We start from the raw sequence: 18534 nt of genomic DNA, 5'->3' as shown, positions 1-18534 counted from the left end.
CCTACTCCTAGGCCTTTCCTATCCCATCGTCGCCATAAGACCTATCTGTGTCGGTGCGACGTAAAGCCCCTAGCAAAAAAAAGAGCAGAGTGTTGGGACGGACACAAATACCCAGTCCCCGAGCCAGAAGAATTAATCGGAAGCGATTAAAATCCCGAGCCGGCCGGGAATCGAACGCGGGACCCTCTGAACCGAAGGCCAGTACGCTGACCATTCAGCCAACGAGTCGGGCTCCTTTTAAGGTGACAGTCTGGAGATAAAAATCGATATTTCGGCCATTTTGGCGAAACAAATTTTACGGCTGAAATTGAAAGTGAGATTCTTTCTTGTCACGAAGTTATTACATTGATTTCAAACAATTTATCACTTTAATAATGCTTTGTATTCCAGCCTGCACACAATAGAAATGGGCGTGGCGTCTGCTTTGTTTTCCTTTTCCCGTCAATTATAATTTTATATATTTTCCCATTTTCTCCCATAATATTCTGCCAAATGTACCGGTAACAACATTTGTATGGTATATGTATCAAAGCTATATTAGGAAACCTGTGTATGGAATTTTTGATTGCAGAATTTTTTCAAGTTCTATGGATCTTTAAATTCAAAATTTTAGAACATAAAAATTACACAAACTTAAGCACAATATATCTTCTTATACAATTATGTACAGAGAAATCAATACATAGTACTTTTAAATGAGTATTATCTACCTAATTCCAAATTTTCATTAACATCAAATTTAAATTTTACGAAAAATAAAATAAAAAATTCAAAAACGTCAATTTTTCATGAAAACTATTTGTACCGGGCGGTACACCTCCACGCCGCTACTTTAAAATGTGCGCCAGTTGAAACTCCTCTGCTGGAGGAAGTCTGAACTTTATCGACGGTATTAATTTTCAAGTTTCTCAGAAGATGTCACTACTTGGAAAGTTTGGAGTTTTTGAACTGTGCCACTTTTGATGTATTTTTGTTTTACCGGTAGTAAGAAGTGTGAACTTTCTCTTCTCGAGGACACTACTGAAAAACTACAATGGTGCACCCTAGTGCGATGTGAAAGAACTGTTTTTTGGAGAAAGTTTTATTTCAAAAGTTTGTTTCTTGTTAAATTTCTTTCCGTTATTGTTTAAGTTGGCTGTATACCCCTCTCCTTCCCCTTATTTTGTATTTAGCCAATCCCGAATTTCTTTAATTAATTTCTGACCAATCTGATGTATTTTCCCCTAACTTGAATATGCTGCTTATCCCTAACCAATAAAGTGATTGTGGGCGGGTGTTCTCTTCCCTAAAACGCCTCGAACTTTCCGCGAGAGTATATAAACTGCTGATTTTTGGGTCTCTGCGCCACTTCTGTACCATCTTTCAGTGTGTAAAGTACATAGCAGGGGGCGGGAAGCGCCTCTTTCTCCGGCAGCGGTCAACAACAAGGTAATGGCCGATTAATAATTTCCTTCTTTGCTAGCTCAGCAGTTTAACTCTCGGGGCGGGTCCGAAGTTTTTCCATAATGTAACCTTCCTTAAAATGTAAAGACACTTGGTATCTATTCTATCTTTAAACTGCATATCGGGATAGAGAGTGCTTAACCCTCTCGAGCTCCCACTCATATTGTTTCGAGGTGAACTTATTTTTTCTCAAACTATTCTTCTTTAACGTAATGTAAATTGTTCCTTTCTAAAGTCACCTCTTTAGTATGGGATTAGTCCCTGCATTAATGGCCTAGTGCCAAGTAGGTTCTAAACAAAGTGTATTAGGAGCGCAAGTTCGCCTCCTCTCAAATTGTTATTTTAGAGGTCATGTAATTAATCTTTTTCTCACTTAATAGACCTCAGTAGGTTGGGTATTTTACCCCTATGTCTATGTCCTGGGAGGACAACTTGAAGGTGGAGTTTGGTGTGGCCTTTGAGAGGCTTAAAGTTTGAGAGCGAGTGGCTCTTTCTTGAAAATTGAGTGTTGTATGCCTCGAGGAGGCTTTTCGGTGTAATTTGGAGCAAGTGCTCCGGAGCATGAATGGGGTTTTCTGCCCCTCTGTTAAACCTTATTTTGGAATAAGGTTGGGCTGATTGCCCAAGAATTGTGAAGTCGGGGCGCGAAGCCCAAATCCGGTAAATATTGTAACTACATTTTGTTGCCTTGCTACTCTGTACCTGCCATGCTTGTTATTTCTTATTTTGAAAAGAAAATATAACCTTGTTAATTTTACATGAACTCTAATTTCGTAGCTTGAGACCCGTTCACACCCGCACCTTCTTTCACCTCTAACTACCGCAAAAACACGGTAACACTATTAATTGTATATGAAATAAATTTTCGTGATATCCATACTTTTATTTCGGCGACATTCCCACTAAGTTTCGTGAAAATCCACGCATTAGGTAAAAATATCTATTTATCTCCAGACTGTCCCCTTAAAACAATAATCACCACCACCACCACCACCGTCTCGATGACGAAGAACACGATTATCTAAATCTCAACCAGTAACCACAACAAGTTGCGAGTAAATGCACGAGTGCGCGTCGAATCCTGAAATGATACCCTTGGCGCGACGCCTTGCGAGTGCTGGGCCTCCAACAAAGTGACCAAGCTCTCGATGCGATATATATCGATAACTAGAATGTGACGATTACAATTTTATTTTCAGAAGTAAATTCCGAGCAAATATTACATTTTGTCAAAAGCAACGATTACGAGTAAAACTTACTAAAAATGCAATCATTACAAGTACACTAGTGTCCAAAAGTTAAGCATAATCACTAAACTAGGCCATACCGCCTGATAGGAATGTCAGACGGATTGCTGAACAAACGGAAGCTGAATCACACACCATATGTCACACAACTTGTCCAAAAAAACAGTGTCAGAAAGGTTCTGATAGCTAATGACAACAAGTAACAAAACTTGGCAATGTCTTCCACAACAAAATATGCTGTTAATGCGGTGTATGGTTACCCCTAACGGCACACATGCTTCGCAGCGACGTGGCATGCTCTCTATCAGATGGCCCAAGAGCTCTTGTGGCAGTCGATCGCATTCCTCCGAAAGGGCAATGCGAAGGTTTTGGGGGGTCCTTGGTGAAGGCTGACGGAATGTAATTCGCCTCCCCAATGCATCCCAGGCATGTTCTATAGGATTCAGATCCGCAGCCCTCGCTGGCCAGTCCATGCGATGAATGTCTTCCACAGCCAGAAATTAATCCGCCAGAACAGTGCGGTGCGGTCGGGCATTATCGTCCATTAAGAGGAAGTCTGGACCAACCGCACCTCTGAAGAGTCGAACATGTGGTCTCAGTACCTCATCCCTGTATCTCCGAGCGTTGACAGTGTTCCTCGGACCACCCATGAAGATGCGCAGGTCCGTACGGCCATTCAACATGATGGCCCCCCCACACTATGACGCCACCACCACCATACTGGTCCCGTTCCACGATGTTCCTGTGGTTGTATCGGCTACCCGGTTCTCTCCAGATTAATGTGCGACGGGAATTGTTCCGCAAACTGAAGCGGGATTCATCTGTGAAGAGCACATGCCTCCATTCATTCATGGTCCAGTTTCGATGTTGACGGCTCCGCAGTAAACGGGACCGTCTCTGTAATGGAGTGAGCGGGACGCACACAGGTGGACGTCGGGCAAACAGCCCTGCTGTTCTTAGCTTCCGGTACACAGTTTGCCGGGAAAAATCAACCCCTGAGATGGCTGCAAGCTCCGCCGACAATTGTCTTGCTGGTGGACTCCGATTTCGTCGGGCGGTTAAGGTCAGATATCGGCCCTGCTGTGGGGTGGCTACCCTTGCTGGAGTAAGCGGGACGCACACCGCTGGACGTCGGGCAAACTGCCCTGCTGTTCTTAGCCTCCGGTACACAGTTTGCCGGGAAACGGCAAACCCTGAGACGGCTGCAGGTGCACTCCGATTTCATCGGGCGGTTAAGGCTAGATATCGGTCCTGCTGTGGGGTGGTTACCCTTAATCGACCTGGTAATGGCCTACGACTAACATCTCCTGTGTCTCGAAATCGTCTCCGGGTACTCCGGTTTTCCCTGTCATCTTTCATTACCATTTCATTTCATCTGTCATTCATTAATCATTGCCCAAGAGGAGTGCGACAGGCTCCGGCAGCCGGCACAGTTCCTATCCTCGCCGCTAGATGGGGGCTTCATTCATTCCATTCCTGACCCGGTCGACTGACTGGAAACTGGCTGTGGATTTTCATCAGTGAGGCATCCTTCACCTGAAGAAATATTGATGTCTTCGTACATCTCTTATTCTGCCCGAAATGCTGGTTTGAGCTGTATTCGGTGTAAATTAACCGTACTTCAGTGTAGTACACAATGGATGCCCATATTCACATGCTATGATCTGGACTGTGAATGTGTTACTGAGAAGTATAATTCCCAAATTTGTGCCACATTGTCATACCGACAGGCATTGAGATATATGCAGTAGTTCCCACATATATTTTCAAGGTTCCAGCATTTGAAAAGTTATGAAAATAAGGTAAGGAGGATATAAAATGCAGACCAGCACAAGTAAGGAATGCCTTTCTCAAGTAAAGAAATTTGCTCATTTCGAATATTATTCTAGGAATTAGAAAGGTATTTTTGAACACTTTCGTATGGAGCATGTCATTGTATGGAAGTGAAACATGAACGATAACTAGCTTACAAAGAAAGCAAGAAAGAAAGAAAGAGAACAGAAGATTTTGAATTGTGATGTTACAGAAGAATGCTGAAAGTGAGATGGATAGATCGAATCACAAATGAAGAAATACTGAATCGAACTGGTGAGAGGAGTACGATTTGACGAAATTTGACCAGAAGAAGAGACAGAAAGACGCCAACGTCTTATTCAGTCGGATTTTGAGAGAAGTGTAGGCTGTAAAAACGACAGGGGTAGACCAAGGTATGAATGTGGCAAATAGATTAGTGTATATGTAGGATGTAGTAGTTACCTAGAAATGAAAATAATTTGGCAGGGAAAGGGTTAAGCAAATCTTTACCACGACTAGACAGCCTCAGACGAACCTACGGCTATCTCTGTTTTACTGCTTGTAGTTGGAGTTGCGAGAGTTCGAGGGAATGTTTAATGAATCCACGACTGGTGGAGTGTTTGGTCCGGTATGGTACTGCAGTCGTGGAGGAATGTAAAAACAACAATGGTAAACAGAGAAACAGGCTTTGAGAGAAGGTTTAGCGAAGGAAGGGAAAAAAACCAGATCACACAGTAAGGTATGTAGGTCATTCAAGTGAATGGTATTTATAAGAACAATTAAGTAGTGATTCAGAGCACTTGAAGTGAATGGCGATAGAATGAGGTAGCGTCTGGATTTGCCTCGGGGAAAGAGAGTGAAATGTTTTAAATGAGGAGCACCGTAATTAAAGCAGGTGTGTATGACCTTGAGCTTTAACTCCATGGTCAACAGCTGAGACGAAGAAAACGTCCTCATCTTTCCGAGAACAGGCTAAGACCGCGGGTTCGAACCTGGGGAAGGTAGTCAGACTTTTGACGGGTTGGGAGATGTTCATTCGGGATTTCGTGTCGCGCGATGACGGCACGTAAAATAACTCTGGTGAAAAATTATTAAATTATTTAAAACTCAATCATTGGTCGACCAGCGCAGATCAGTTCCTCTACCACCAGGTGGAGTAAAACGGAGGGTCGAAATTGGCATGCAGGGAACCTTAATATGCAGAGTGGGTCTTGGCCCATAAGTGGCCACGGCTGGTCCGTAGTCCAACGGCTCTGCACTCTGATCGCCCAGCCGAGTAGAGGAGGGGTGGCCACGGCTCTACCGTGGCTCTACGCCTCTGCATTTAGGAGACGGGACAGGGCTGGACCTCACGGTTGGTCCCAACCGTCGGCTGTCCTGAGAATGGTTTTCCGTTGTTTTCCATTCTCCTGCACTAAGGAACGGCCGTCAACCCCCTCACATTCTCCGAGCATCTCCTTCACAGTAACAAATCTCTCGGCCTGAGAGACGGCGTCACCGTCTAAAAGGCCCGCCTCCCCCTTCAAGGGAGGATTAAAAACATTCTAGTAGTAGTGTCAACTCAAAATACCTCCACACGATAACTGAGACCATACGATGATAATAATAATAATAATAATAATAATAATAATAATAATAATAATAATAATAATAATAATCCCCATGGCACTACAGCGCTTAGAGGGCCTTGGCCTACCAAGCGACCGCTGCTCAGCCCGAAGGCCTGCAGATTACGAGGTGTCGTGTTGTCAGCACGACGAATCCTCTCGGCCCTTATTCTAGGCTTTCTAGACCGGGTCCGCGATCTCACCTTCAGATAGCTCCTCAATTGTAATCACGAAGGCAGACCTCGAACCAGCCCTAGGAATTAGAAAGGTAAAAGTCCCTGGCCTGGCCGGGAATCGAGCCCGGGCCTCCGGGTAAGAGACGGGCACGCTACCCCCACACTACGGGGCCGGCAATAATAATAATAATAATAATAATAATAATAATAATAATAATAATAATAATAATAATAATAATAATAATAATAATAATAATAATACATTTTGAGCTAAGTGTAGGGACGCGGCGCATCCATCGCCAAGTAGAAAACCACTGCAATCAGCCACTCCAATACCAACGGGAAAGCCGAAGCATGAGGTATGGAGGAAATGCCAGCCTCAGCCGAACATCAAGCTCTCTCCCGGGTTCACAACATAGCTATTAGTTTGGTCGGTGAGAAACACCACCGGTCCCAACCAAAACATTTTAACTGTCAAAGGCATGACGGAATGTTCAGCAGAAGATACTAACCCCCGGTGGTAACCCATACACCATCAACTTGAGCGACGCATGTATCATTCGGATTCTGGGGCGTCTGCACCGACATGCTTTGAGGTATCGGAGATTCCTGCAAACAAGATCAAGCACAAACAGCGGCAATTCTATGTGACCGTTAACACAATTTTTCTTCTGAAGATTGGTAAATTGAAACAACTTACCGATATCCTGCACGACCATCAAATCCTAATTGCCACAATTCAGGAAAGAAGACTTACTCATGAATATGGGTTTCGAGTCGCAAGGTTACAGGATATTTAAAGGTAAAACTATCAAACGCACTGTATAATAAAATCTGTCCCCTACTCCGGGACATGATTTATCGTCAGCAAAAAGATTCTAGGTTCGGTCACAGACTTCACCTCCCCTAATAGCAACTACTGCAGGATAATTCAGTATCATATAAACCGAATGAAACATCGAATGTTGTTGAAAACAATCGAATGAAAAGGTAGTTTGCGACTATCGAATAATTCGATAGTTTTCATTCGGAATGCTTTCCGAAGCACGAACAAAGTTTACACCGTCGTGGACATACACGTACCAGTCAACCAGGGAAACACAGATCCAAAAGGAAGAGATCAGTTCTGGGAAGAACTCGAAGTTGTCCTCTCTACGATTCTTAACAAACACGTCTTCATCCTGGCTGGGGATTTCAACACTCAGCTCGGCAAAGAAAGGAAATTCCAAAATATTGTTGGGAATTACTCGGCCCACTGGAGAACCAACCGCAATGAAGAGAGATTCGTAGAACTGTGTAGGGCATTCATCTTTGTCATAAAAGCAAATGGATTCAAATATTTGCCTCGTAAGTAGAAAATTTGGACATCCCCAAATTCCAAATTTGGAGAGTTCCAAAGTGACCGTGTCGCCGTCGCTCGGAGAGCACAACGAAAGATCCAGAATGTGAAGCTTCTGAGAAGCGTCAACCTGGATTCAGATTACTATCTGTCCAAAACTGAAGTGCAGTTGCTTTCAAGAAACACCAGAAAGCCAATGCGAGAAACATCGATAGATTTGACACAGAAAAGCTAAGATTTAACCGAGAGTTCATCCAGAAGCTAGAATCCTTGGATCCTGAGAACAACTACAAGAGGCGGTGACCGGAACAGCTAAAGAAAAAAGAAGACATTCCGTCTTATGAAAACTAGGAAACGTACATGATGAAACACTGAATGTAATGCAGAGGTAAGGCAAGAGCAACTTGCCTGGAAGAGACGTAACACGCAAAAGAACGAAGCTAATACGATCAAATTCCTGGACGCCAGGAAACACACTGCAAAGATCTTGCGTGATGTGAAACGTACGTTCGATGAATTGCTGCTAGCACAGATTGAACGAGACTTCCAGAAGACCAACATACGAAATTTATTCAGACCCACCAAGCCTACAGTTCAAAAACTTCGACTCTATGGTGGCTCACAATGGCAAGGAAAACTGACAGATTCTAGTGAATTTCCTCGAGTCCCTTCTCAACTGCGAGGCTCTTAGTCCATACTCCCTTTTGAAAATGATGTGCACGTTCACCCAGATTCACATCCTCTCACAGAACAAGAAATAACTCAGATCATTCAGTCAATCAAGGACAACAAGGTGTTTGGCGAGGACTATATAACTGTCGAACTTTGGAAGTACGAAGGTGATAAGGCTCTGGATAAATCATCTGGAAGAATTGGGAAACGGAGAAACTTCCTAATGGCTGGATCTCTGCTCTGATTCATCTCCTTCATCTTTCATAAGACAGGTGACGAGCCGGACTTGAACAACTACCGTGACATCTCTCCCCTTCTGATAATCTATACAACTATCTCAAAAGCTCTTCATGCTAGGAAAGAGGAATAACTGGGAGAGTACCAAGGGGTTTCAAGAAAGGGAGGTTCATGTGCCAAGCTGATACTGAAGCTCCTTACATATATAAAGCTCAGGAACAAGAAATTTGTGGTGGCTTTTGTAGAATTCAAGAAGGCCTATGACTCGATTGATCGTTCCACCCTAATCCAAATCCTATTAGAATTTGGCTTAGATAACCAAACACAAGAGCGATCATCTAACAAACCCTGACCGACACTAGCCTATCTCTAAAGTGAAATCTATGGGAGAGATTTCAGGTGCCCTTGACATTAATGAAGGAATTAAGGCAAGGGGATGAGTTCTCACCCTTACTCTTCAACTGTGTCCTCGAAAAAGTCATCCACGAGTCGCGTAAAGAAATTACTAACGAAGAACTTGAAAATAGGGTCAGACTCTGGCTACAGAAAACTAAACCTCGTCATTGACTGTCTAGGCTTTACCGATGATCTCACAACCTTTTCTGATTCCCTAGACACAGCCACTAAACAAATTAAACAGCTTAAAGAACAAGTGCTCCTTTGAGAAACCGGAGTTCATAATGAAGGTCAAGCCAGTGCCTAGAGAGCAAGTTATGGGACAAGGAAATATCAAGCGAGCAGAAAAGTATAAGTACCGAGAAAGAATCCTTCGTGTCACGCCTTAAAAAATATAAATCTTATACAAGCTAACTAAGGGTGTCTACAACAAGAGATCAGTACTCTTAAAATGCAAAGTTGAGGCACTACTGTAGTTCATCCGACCGGAGGTTTTGTACGCTGCGGAATGTTTCACAATTAACAAGAAAGGCCTGATTGAGAAAGTGGCCAAGCAAAGAACTACGTAAATTGCGATGGGCCATTCAAAACAAGAGGCGTGGAGGACTCAGTGCAGTTCTTGTGCTGATCCATGACAATGCTCGCCAACATACGGCTCGGCGCTCAGCAACTGTTCTTCAGGAGTTCGGCTGGTAGGTGTTCGATCATCCACCGTACAGTGCAGATTTTGCTCCCAGTGATTTTCATATTTTCTTGCACCTCAAGAGATTCCTGTCCGCTTGTCATCATTTTCACATGGACGAAGAGCTGAAGACCAATGTCACACGCTGGTTCCATTCCCAGGTAGCAGACTTCTACGACACCGGCATACAAAAGTTGATCCCAAGATATGACAAGTATCTCAATTCTGGTGGTGATTATGTCGAAAAATAGCTCCACCATTACTGTATCCGCTGCCAATAACGTTTTTCATGTAACTATGTTGTCTTTTTTAATAGGGAAATTTAATTTCTGGAAAGGCCCTCGTATTTCGAGAAAAATCTTGGGCCTTGCCGAAGGGAATTGTGAATAGTGTTATTATTACTTCGGACCGTTTAATGTGGTGACGCGAACAGTGCATCCTAATCTTCTCAAAAATAGTGTTTGTATTATTATTATTATTATTATTATTATTATTATTATTATTATTATTATTATTATTATTATTATTATTATTATTATTATTGTGCTTTTATGGCCGCATTGGACCACTGTAGTCAATTTCTGTCCGGTCTTCCATGATGTTTTATGTTTTTTCTTTTCTGTTCTTCCAGTATTTCTTCATTCTATCTGATCTTCGTTGTCGTTCTTCTTCTGAAAATACCCTTTTAGTTGTTCCTCTATTATCACATTTTGGTAGGAATCTAATTTTACTATTCTTCAGTTTATTTACTTTGTTTGATTTATTCCTTAAATCCTCCAGTGTTATGTCTAATTCTTGCATGTCTTCTTTTATTTCTTTTATCCAGACAGGCTGTTGTTTTTGTTTCCAAAACTTTTCCAAAATTCTGCGTATTAACCTATCTTCAGGCGTTCTCAACAGATAACCAAAGAATGATATTTTCTTCTTTCTTATGAAATCCGTTATAGGTTCTATTTCCTGATATACTGCCGTATTTGGGATGATACGCCATTACTTCTTATTTTGTCTATGTTATTCTTTTGCTTTAGTTTAAATAATCTTTCACTTAATACGTTATTTCGGGTTGGACTACAGTCTTATAACGTTTCAATTTTGTATTAATTGACAAACATTTCTTGTTGTATGTATTTCTGATTACTTGTTGGACTCTGGATAATTTATTCGTCCTCTCTGTCCAAGAAATTTTTTTGTTTGAATTGTATGTTATAGTTTCTCTAAGGTATTTAAATTGTTTTAAAATTTATATTTATTTTCCACAAATCAGAACACTGCTTATTAAAAGGGGATCTATTGCCATTGTTTTAGTTTTTTCAAATGAAATTGTTAATCCTATTTTTCCAGCAATAGTTTGGAGACTTGTGATTTGATTCCGTGCTTCATTAAGGTTATTAGCTAGTAGTGCCAGATCATCTGCAAATCCTAAGCAATTTAGGCCAATTTCATCTTTAGTGTATCCAATTTTTATATTTTTGTTATTCTCTTTATACCATTCTCTCATCAAGTTTCCCAGAGTACAATTAAACAAAAGTGGCGATATTACATGCCTTGTCTTAGCCCTGTTCTGATTGTGAATGCTTCGGATAATTCTCCTCTAAACTTCACGTGTTTGTTAACGTTAAGCTCATCATTTTAACTAATTTAGGATTTAATACAAAATGTCGTAATATTTTTAATACTGAAGGTCGGTGAATTCAATCATAAGCTTTCCGAAAGTCTACGAAAGTAATAATAATTTGTTTTTGTCTTCTTTTGTAGATGTCCATTAATAATTTTAGTGTTATGATTTGATCTGGACATCTACGCCATGGTCGAAATTCTTCCTGGTACTCCCCTAATTCTTTTTCCAGTTGACATTTGCACCGATTGTAAATTATTCTCGAGAATATTTTATAAGAAAAATCCAGGAGTGATATTCCTCTATAATTACCAGGATCTGTTCTATCTCTTTTTTTGTGTAAAGGGTGGATTACTGAGTTGTCCAATGGTCCGGTAATTTTTCATCATTCCAAATTTTAACCAAGCATTGGTGAAGTGATTCTCTAATTGATTCCGCTGCATTTTGTATATTATATATATTGTTAATCACCATTAAACCCGAAAATGTGTGGAATTAATGACTGACTGAATATTACATTGAATCTCGGTATCCCCAGTGACCCCAGAAATATACCGTACTGAAGAAAGTTATTTTGTGGTCAAAGGTTATCCAGAACTGTCGTATGGGCTGCACGAATGAATACTTGAGTGAAGAGGTTGGTATTCAGGAACAGGTTAGAGTGGAGGAAGTAGTAGAACGTTAGGAAGAAAGTAGTGCAAGAAAATGAGAGAGAAAGTGAGTTTTTACAAAGCTTTATTGAAGGGTACGGAACTTTGCCTAAACTGTGGGATGTCGTCGGTAGATGCAGAGTGGGTCTCGGCCCTCAAGTGGCCACGGCTCTACCGTGGCTCTACGCCTCTGCATTCAGGAGACGGGACAGGGCTGGACCTCATAGCTGGCGCCAACTGTCGGCTGTCCTGAGAATGGTTTTCCGTGGTTTTCCATTCTCCTGCACTAAGGCGAATTCCGGGACAGTTCCTAGTATAAGCCACGGCCGCCAATCCCCTCGCCTTCTCCGAGCACCTCCTTCACCGTAACAAATCTCCCGGCCAGAGAGACGGCGTCACCATCTAAGAGACCCGCCTCCCCCTTCAGGGGAGAAGTGAAAACATTTTTTGCTAGTGGCTTTACGTCGCACCGACACAGATAGGTCTTATGGTGATGATGGGATAGGCCTGGTGTGAAAATGGGAAACTACGGAAAACCATCCTCAAGGCTGCCAACAGTGGGATTCGAACCCACTATCTCCCGGATGCAAGCTCACAGCTGCGCGACCATAACCGCATGGCCATGAAAACATTGTAGTAGTACTAGTGCGGGATTTACGTCGAGCAGAACATAGTTCTGAAGAACTGCGATGATCAATTCATACCGTACGTTTCCAATATTGCGCAGCTACTAGAGTAAGGCGACATTATTCCTGAGAATTTTAAGTGTCCTCAAAAATTGTCCGGCTTTCCATATCGAAGTCTTAAACTGGAAAACAACTTCGCAGCCCTGCGATACTTTTTGTTAGAAATGACTTCACCATCTCCACAAGCATTCTCAAATTGCCTGTACTCATCCGAAAGTAATTCTGGTCATCACTGGCATCGGAAAGTTGTTCTTGTTGTATTATTGTTGTAAATTTATGGAGGGAATATCTTTCGCGCTATTTAAGCCAGTCTTTCCTTCACCGTTTACGGACTCCAGTGCGTTTCCTAGCAAACAATGGGATTGAAGCCAAACGGGCCTTTTCTGATCATTCATATTCTACTACTAGAATATAAATATTTCAAATACTGTCAATAATATTGATAATGTAGGGTCAAGCCCTGTTCATAACTACAATTCACAATAATACACTGACTGAGCAAATGGCATGGGATAGCGGAGCACTGATGCGCAGGTGTGTTGTCTGCGCACCAGACGCCCCCTGTGCCAGAGGCAGTTGTATGGGAGACCTTGTGAGCAGAGGCTGTGCATGTGACAGGTGTAACATGGAACGTCGTCGTGAGCTGACACCGTTCGAACGGGGTATGGTGGTCGGTGTCAGACGGATGGGAAGTGCGATTTCGGAAGTGGTGCGGGAATTCGGCTTCACACGATCAACCGTGTCCAGGGTGTATCGTGAATGGTTGAATGCGGGTGTCACCGTCCACAACAGACGAACGACCGGCCGTCCAGCCACCCTCGATGACCGTGACCGGCGACATCCGAGACGGATTGTCAATAGTGACAGACGGGCAACAAATCACGGCTCAATTCAATACAGGCCGTGCTAGACACGTCTCCCAGTGGACAATCCGTAAGAACATGGGTTCTACGGGGTATGGGAGCCGGCGCCGCACACGGGAGCCACTGTTAACCCAACGTCATCGGGCACAGCGACGCGCATTTGTCGCCAGTCACCAGGGATGGACACTGGAACAATGGCGTAACGTGATATGGTCGGACGAATCACGATTTCAACTGCTCCATGCCGATGGAAGGTATCGTGTACGGCGCAGACCACATGAAGCGATGGAGCCCGCCTGCCTCGAAGGTGTGGTCCAGGGCGCTGGTGTCTCTGTTATGGTGTGGGGTGCATTTCCTGGTATGGAATGGCGCCCCTAGTTGTTCTGGAATAAACTTTGAATAGTACGCGGTATGTTGAGCTGCTCGGAGACCATATCCACCCATCTTTGGCCTTTCAGCGCCCAGACGGTTCTGCGGTGTTTCAAGATGATAATGCGCCGCCACATCGCTCCCACGTCGCCCGAGAATGGTTCCAGGAACATGCAGCGGAGGTCCAACGACTGCCATGGCCACCCAGGAGCCCCGATATGAACCCTATGGAGCATATCTGGGATGTCCTAAAACGCAGGCTCCGTACCATGGACTCTGCACCCACGAACAGACCAGCATTGGCGGCCGCTCTGCAAACGATTTGGTGTCAGCTGCGTCCAGAGGACTACCAGGGACTTGTCGACTCACTTCTACGGCGTCTCACTGCAGTTCGCAGGGTCAGAGGAGGCCCCACACGCTATTAAGTGACTATCCCATGACATTTGCTAAGTCAGTGTACCGACAATCACTGGCGTGCGGTGAACACAATCGTTACCCCAGCTGTAAAATAAAAATAAAAGCTCTCTCTAAAGCCAACATTACTATTTTTATACTTACTCGATAAATAAGTGGAAATGGGCCGATGACCTGCGATGTTAGTCCCCTTAAAACAACACGCATCAATAAGTGGAAATATAACAAGCAAACAGATCAGACAATGAATAAGACAATTTAAGTATGAAATAACTCACACAATTATGACTCACTTCAATAAGAATATTTTCAACCACATACTCGCACGTATTTCCAAATGGGTAATAACGTCAGTGACGGCACTATCATAACTTAAGCAACAGCAAATTTTAAACACTTTACTTACAGCTTCACCTGCTCACGCTTCGTAATAGTACAGGCATGATTTACACAGAAATATACTGGGACTAACTTTTTGCGTTTTAACTTACAAAATTTAACCTAAACTGAATGGGCAAAATTTAACGTACAGTATATTGTACCGTCGTCCGCCTCTGTGGTGTAGTGGTTAGCGTGATTAGCTGCCACCCCCGGAGGCCCGGGTTCGATTCCCGGCTCTGCCACAAAATTTGAAGAGTGGTACGAGGGCTGGAACGGGGTCCACTCAGCCTCGGGAGGTCAACTGAGTAGAGGTGGGTTCGATTACCACCTCAGCCATCCTGGAAGTGGTTTTCCGTGGTTTCCCACTTCTCCTCCAGGCGAATGCCGGGATGGTACCTAACTTAGGGCCACGGCCGCTTCCTTCCCTCTTCCTTGCCTATCCCTTCCAATCTTCCCATCCCTCCACAAGGCCCCTGTTCAGCATAGCAGGTGAGGCCGCCTGGACGAGTTACTGGTCATACTCCCCAGTTGTATCCCCCGACCAAGAGTCTGAAGCTCCAGGACACTGCCCTTGAGGTGGTAGAGGTGGGATCCCTCGCTGAGTCCGAGGGAAAAGCCGAACCTGGAGGGTAAAACAGATGATGATGATGATGATGATATTGTACCGTCGCCTAAGTTTTACAGTTTCACTCGCTTACTGGCTGTAAGTGCAGCAACGACAAACGAAAGAAACTGTTCCTCACGACCTATACCACTGTTATATTCAGGAAGAATAACACAGAACTCGCGAAAACTTCACCTGTAATCCAAGAGGAACGCTACAAAAATTCATACTATACCAGCATTACAGCCAAACCCACTCGTATAAAGCAATCAACTTCGCGCTTGGCTCTGTGTTCATGCTGGGCAATCTAATTATTTTCCCGCGTGCATCAAAAACATCCTATATACGTGCATCAATGAATCTCTCCCAAAAACTTAATACATGCCGAAATCCAAAAATTAAATAAATACTTTTATTACAACTGATTTCATAAAATGGCTATTTCTATTATCAGGACTACGTGCAAGTGGCTGTTCTATCTTTTCTTGTGGCCTCGGGTGTGTGGCGCTGAACACTTCGAGTGTTAGCTATTACAAGTAACATGCACCCAAGCTACCTGCTACCCGCCTTAAGACGCTGTGAATTTCAAGCGAGGCGAACAGTACCACTCCACCTCCCCAAGGAAAGGAGGCTTAAAGCGCATTGAGTCAACCAAGCGACTTAAATTTCGCTGGGGTAGCTCTCTCGCCTGAGAGACCTGGACTGGTTTCGCGCCGGCAAGGAAACTGCAGTACAGCGAACGGGTTATCGAGACAGCTGTACAGTACTTGCCTTGACTTAGCTGTTTGCATTTTTTTAACTTGATAAAGAAACGTTCTAAGGAATTATAAGAAAATGTAAATACATATTTATTTATTTTTTGCCCCAGCAGCGTTGGGGTAGCTGGGGTTCAGTGCACACCACTGCTGACAATATTACTACAAATGTAAAGGTCGCTTACGATCCTCTCCTTAATCGAGATGCCCTATCATCCCCCACCCCTGTTTCTATGTCAGCTGCGACTGGTCCAAATGGGGCCAGGAGGGCTGCAAGCAGATGTTTAACCTACTGTATGATGCTACGGTACTCAGAATATACTGCATACAGGCCTTCTCAAACCAATGTGCCATTACTAGGGCTCGGATTCATATGCACTAAAAACTCCGAAAATATGCATGCACATGTGCACTAAAAATGTTGAAAATATGCACGAAAATATGCACTAAATATTGCAATTACCAAACAAATTATTTCATTTTAACTCAGTGTTAAATTGATAAACAAGTTTCACTCCTTATAAAATGATACATGGCAGTAGGCTTCAACAGTTTTTCAATGTTTTCAGGAGTCGATGACATTCTGTTGTCGGACATAAGTAATTTATACGCCGAAAATTATCGTTGTACGTCGACGGACGTAACTGGGCAATACTTGTACACCGGCTCTGACTGCTCGGAACATCCTTCTGGCAAAGACTTTAGGCATTTTTGCAGTTTAATCTGGTAAAACATTGCAATGGACGAAGAACAAGTTAACAGATGAACGCACTTGTTTAAGCAAACCTTGGCAGGCAACTGTAAGGAGAAGGAGGAAGGAATGCCAGAAAGAAGAAAATTGCGGTTGTGGAAAACGTCATTATCCATCTACCTACTTGTATTGCGACACTGAAAGCACTTTCCTTGATCAGGGAAGGTTTCTCATGTTACCAAGTGATGTGCAACATATAGATTTCATTAAATTTTTCATTTCGTTCAGAAATCTTAGATAGTCGATCACACACAAGAGAAAAATATGTCTGTATATGCACTAATGTTCACAATATGCACTAACGTTCAAAATATGCCTTTGCATATGCGCATATGCATTTTTAAAAAGTCCGGGCCCTAGTCATTACGAAATCTCAGCCAATGTATAGAGCTCCAAGACTATGTTCTCCTATCCCGGGTTTTAACCCTCCCCGTATAATGCTGAAGAGTCGACTCTTGTCTCAGTGAAAGTAGGCTTTCTTGGCGACATTCCCGGGGAATTGAACTATACCCTGCGTGAAGCTGTGTAATCTTGGGTGTAGGCGTTCGCTTACGTTGCATGTCAAGTACCGTCCTGTCTTTGCCAACACCCGCCAAACCGCAACGCTCCCGGTTGTATTTGACTGGAAGCAAGCGTGTCCTTCATCCGGCATGGTTTAACGCCTGGCCACTTTCACTCAGAGAATAACATTACATAGTACTTATACTTTATGGAGTGGAACCTTGAACGAACCTGCTTACTACAACATCTTTTAAAGCGCAATGAAAATACACGCTATGTTAGGGGTCGTTTCAATTCAAGACTAGGGATATCTTGGCCAATCATTCGTTGTATGTACTGTACTTCAGTATTTATTTATTTAATCAGTTTACCCTCCAGTGTTGGTCTTTCCCCGGACTCATCGAGGGATCCCACCTCTACCGCCTCGAGGGCAGTTCTGGAGCGCTGGACATTTGGTCGGGCATACAACTGGGGAGAAGGACCAGTATCTCGCGCAGGCGGCCTCACCTGTTATGCTGAACAGGGCCATGTGGGGGATGAGAAGATTGGAAGGGATATATAAGGAAGCGGGAAGGAAGTGGCCGTGGCCTTAAGTTAGGTACCATCCCGGCATTTACCTGGAGAAGAAATGGGAAACCACGGAAAACCACTTTTAGGATGGCTGAGGTGGGAATCGAACACCCTCTACTCAGTTGACCTCCCGAGGCTGAGTGGACCCTATTCCAGTCCTCGTACCACTTTTTCAAATTTCGTGGCAGAGCCGGGAATCGAACCCGAGCCTTCGCGAGTGGCAGCTAAACACACTAACCACTATACCACAGAGACGGACTGGATGTATTTACCTTTTATAAATCCTGTCTGATATCATTTGAATCTTCGGTTTCATAAGCAAATAACTTAATAATAATAATAATAATAATAATAATAATAATAATAATAATAATAATAATAATAATAATAATAATAATAATTGTTACCGAGTTTTGGTGGTAGTTATGCGTGAAAGAAGGTGCGGGGTGGTGAACAGGTCTCCAGCTACTAAGTAAAATTAATTTAAAATTTAACAAGGTTATATTTTCTTTTGAAACAAAGAAATAACAAGCATGGCAGGTACAAAGTAGCAAGTCCCAAAAGGGTAGTTACAATATTTACAGGATTTGGGCTTCGAGCCCTGAAAACACAATTCTTGAGCAACTAGCCCAACTTTACGATATACACATTTCAACAACGGGGCAGAAAACCCCAATCAAACCCGGGAGCACTTGCTCCAAATTGCACAGTAAAGCCTCCTCGAGGCATACAACACTCAGTTTTCAAAAGAGCCACTCGCTCTCAAATTTAAGCCTCTCCCA

Source organism: Anabrus simplex, chromosome 3, assembly GCF_040414725.1.
Source record: "Anabrus simplex isolate iqAnaSimp1 chromosome 3, ASM4041472v1, whole genome shotgun sequence".
NCBI lineage: Eukaryota > Metazoa > Arthropoda > Insecta > Orthoptera > Tettigoniidae > Anabrus > Anabrus simplex.
The sequence above is the reverse complement of the archived record's forward strand: the minus strand, read 5'-3'. Positions refer to the sequence as shown.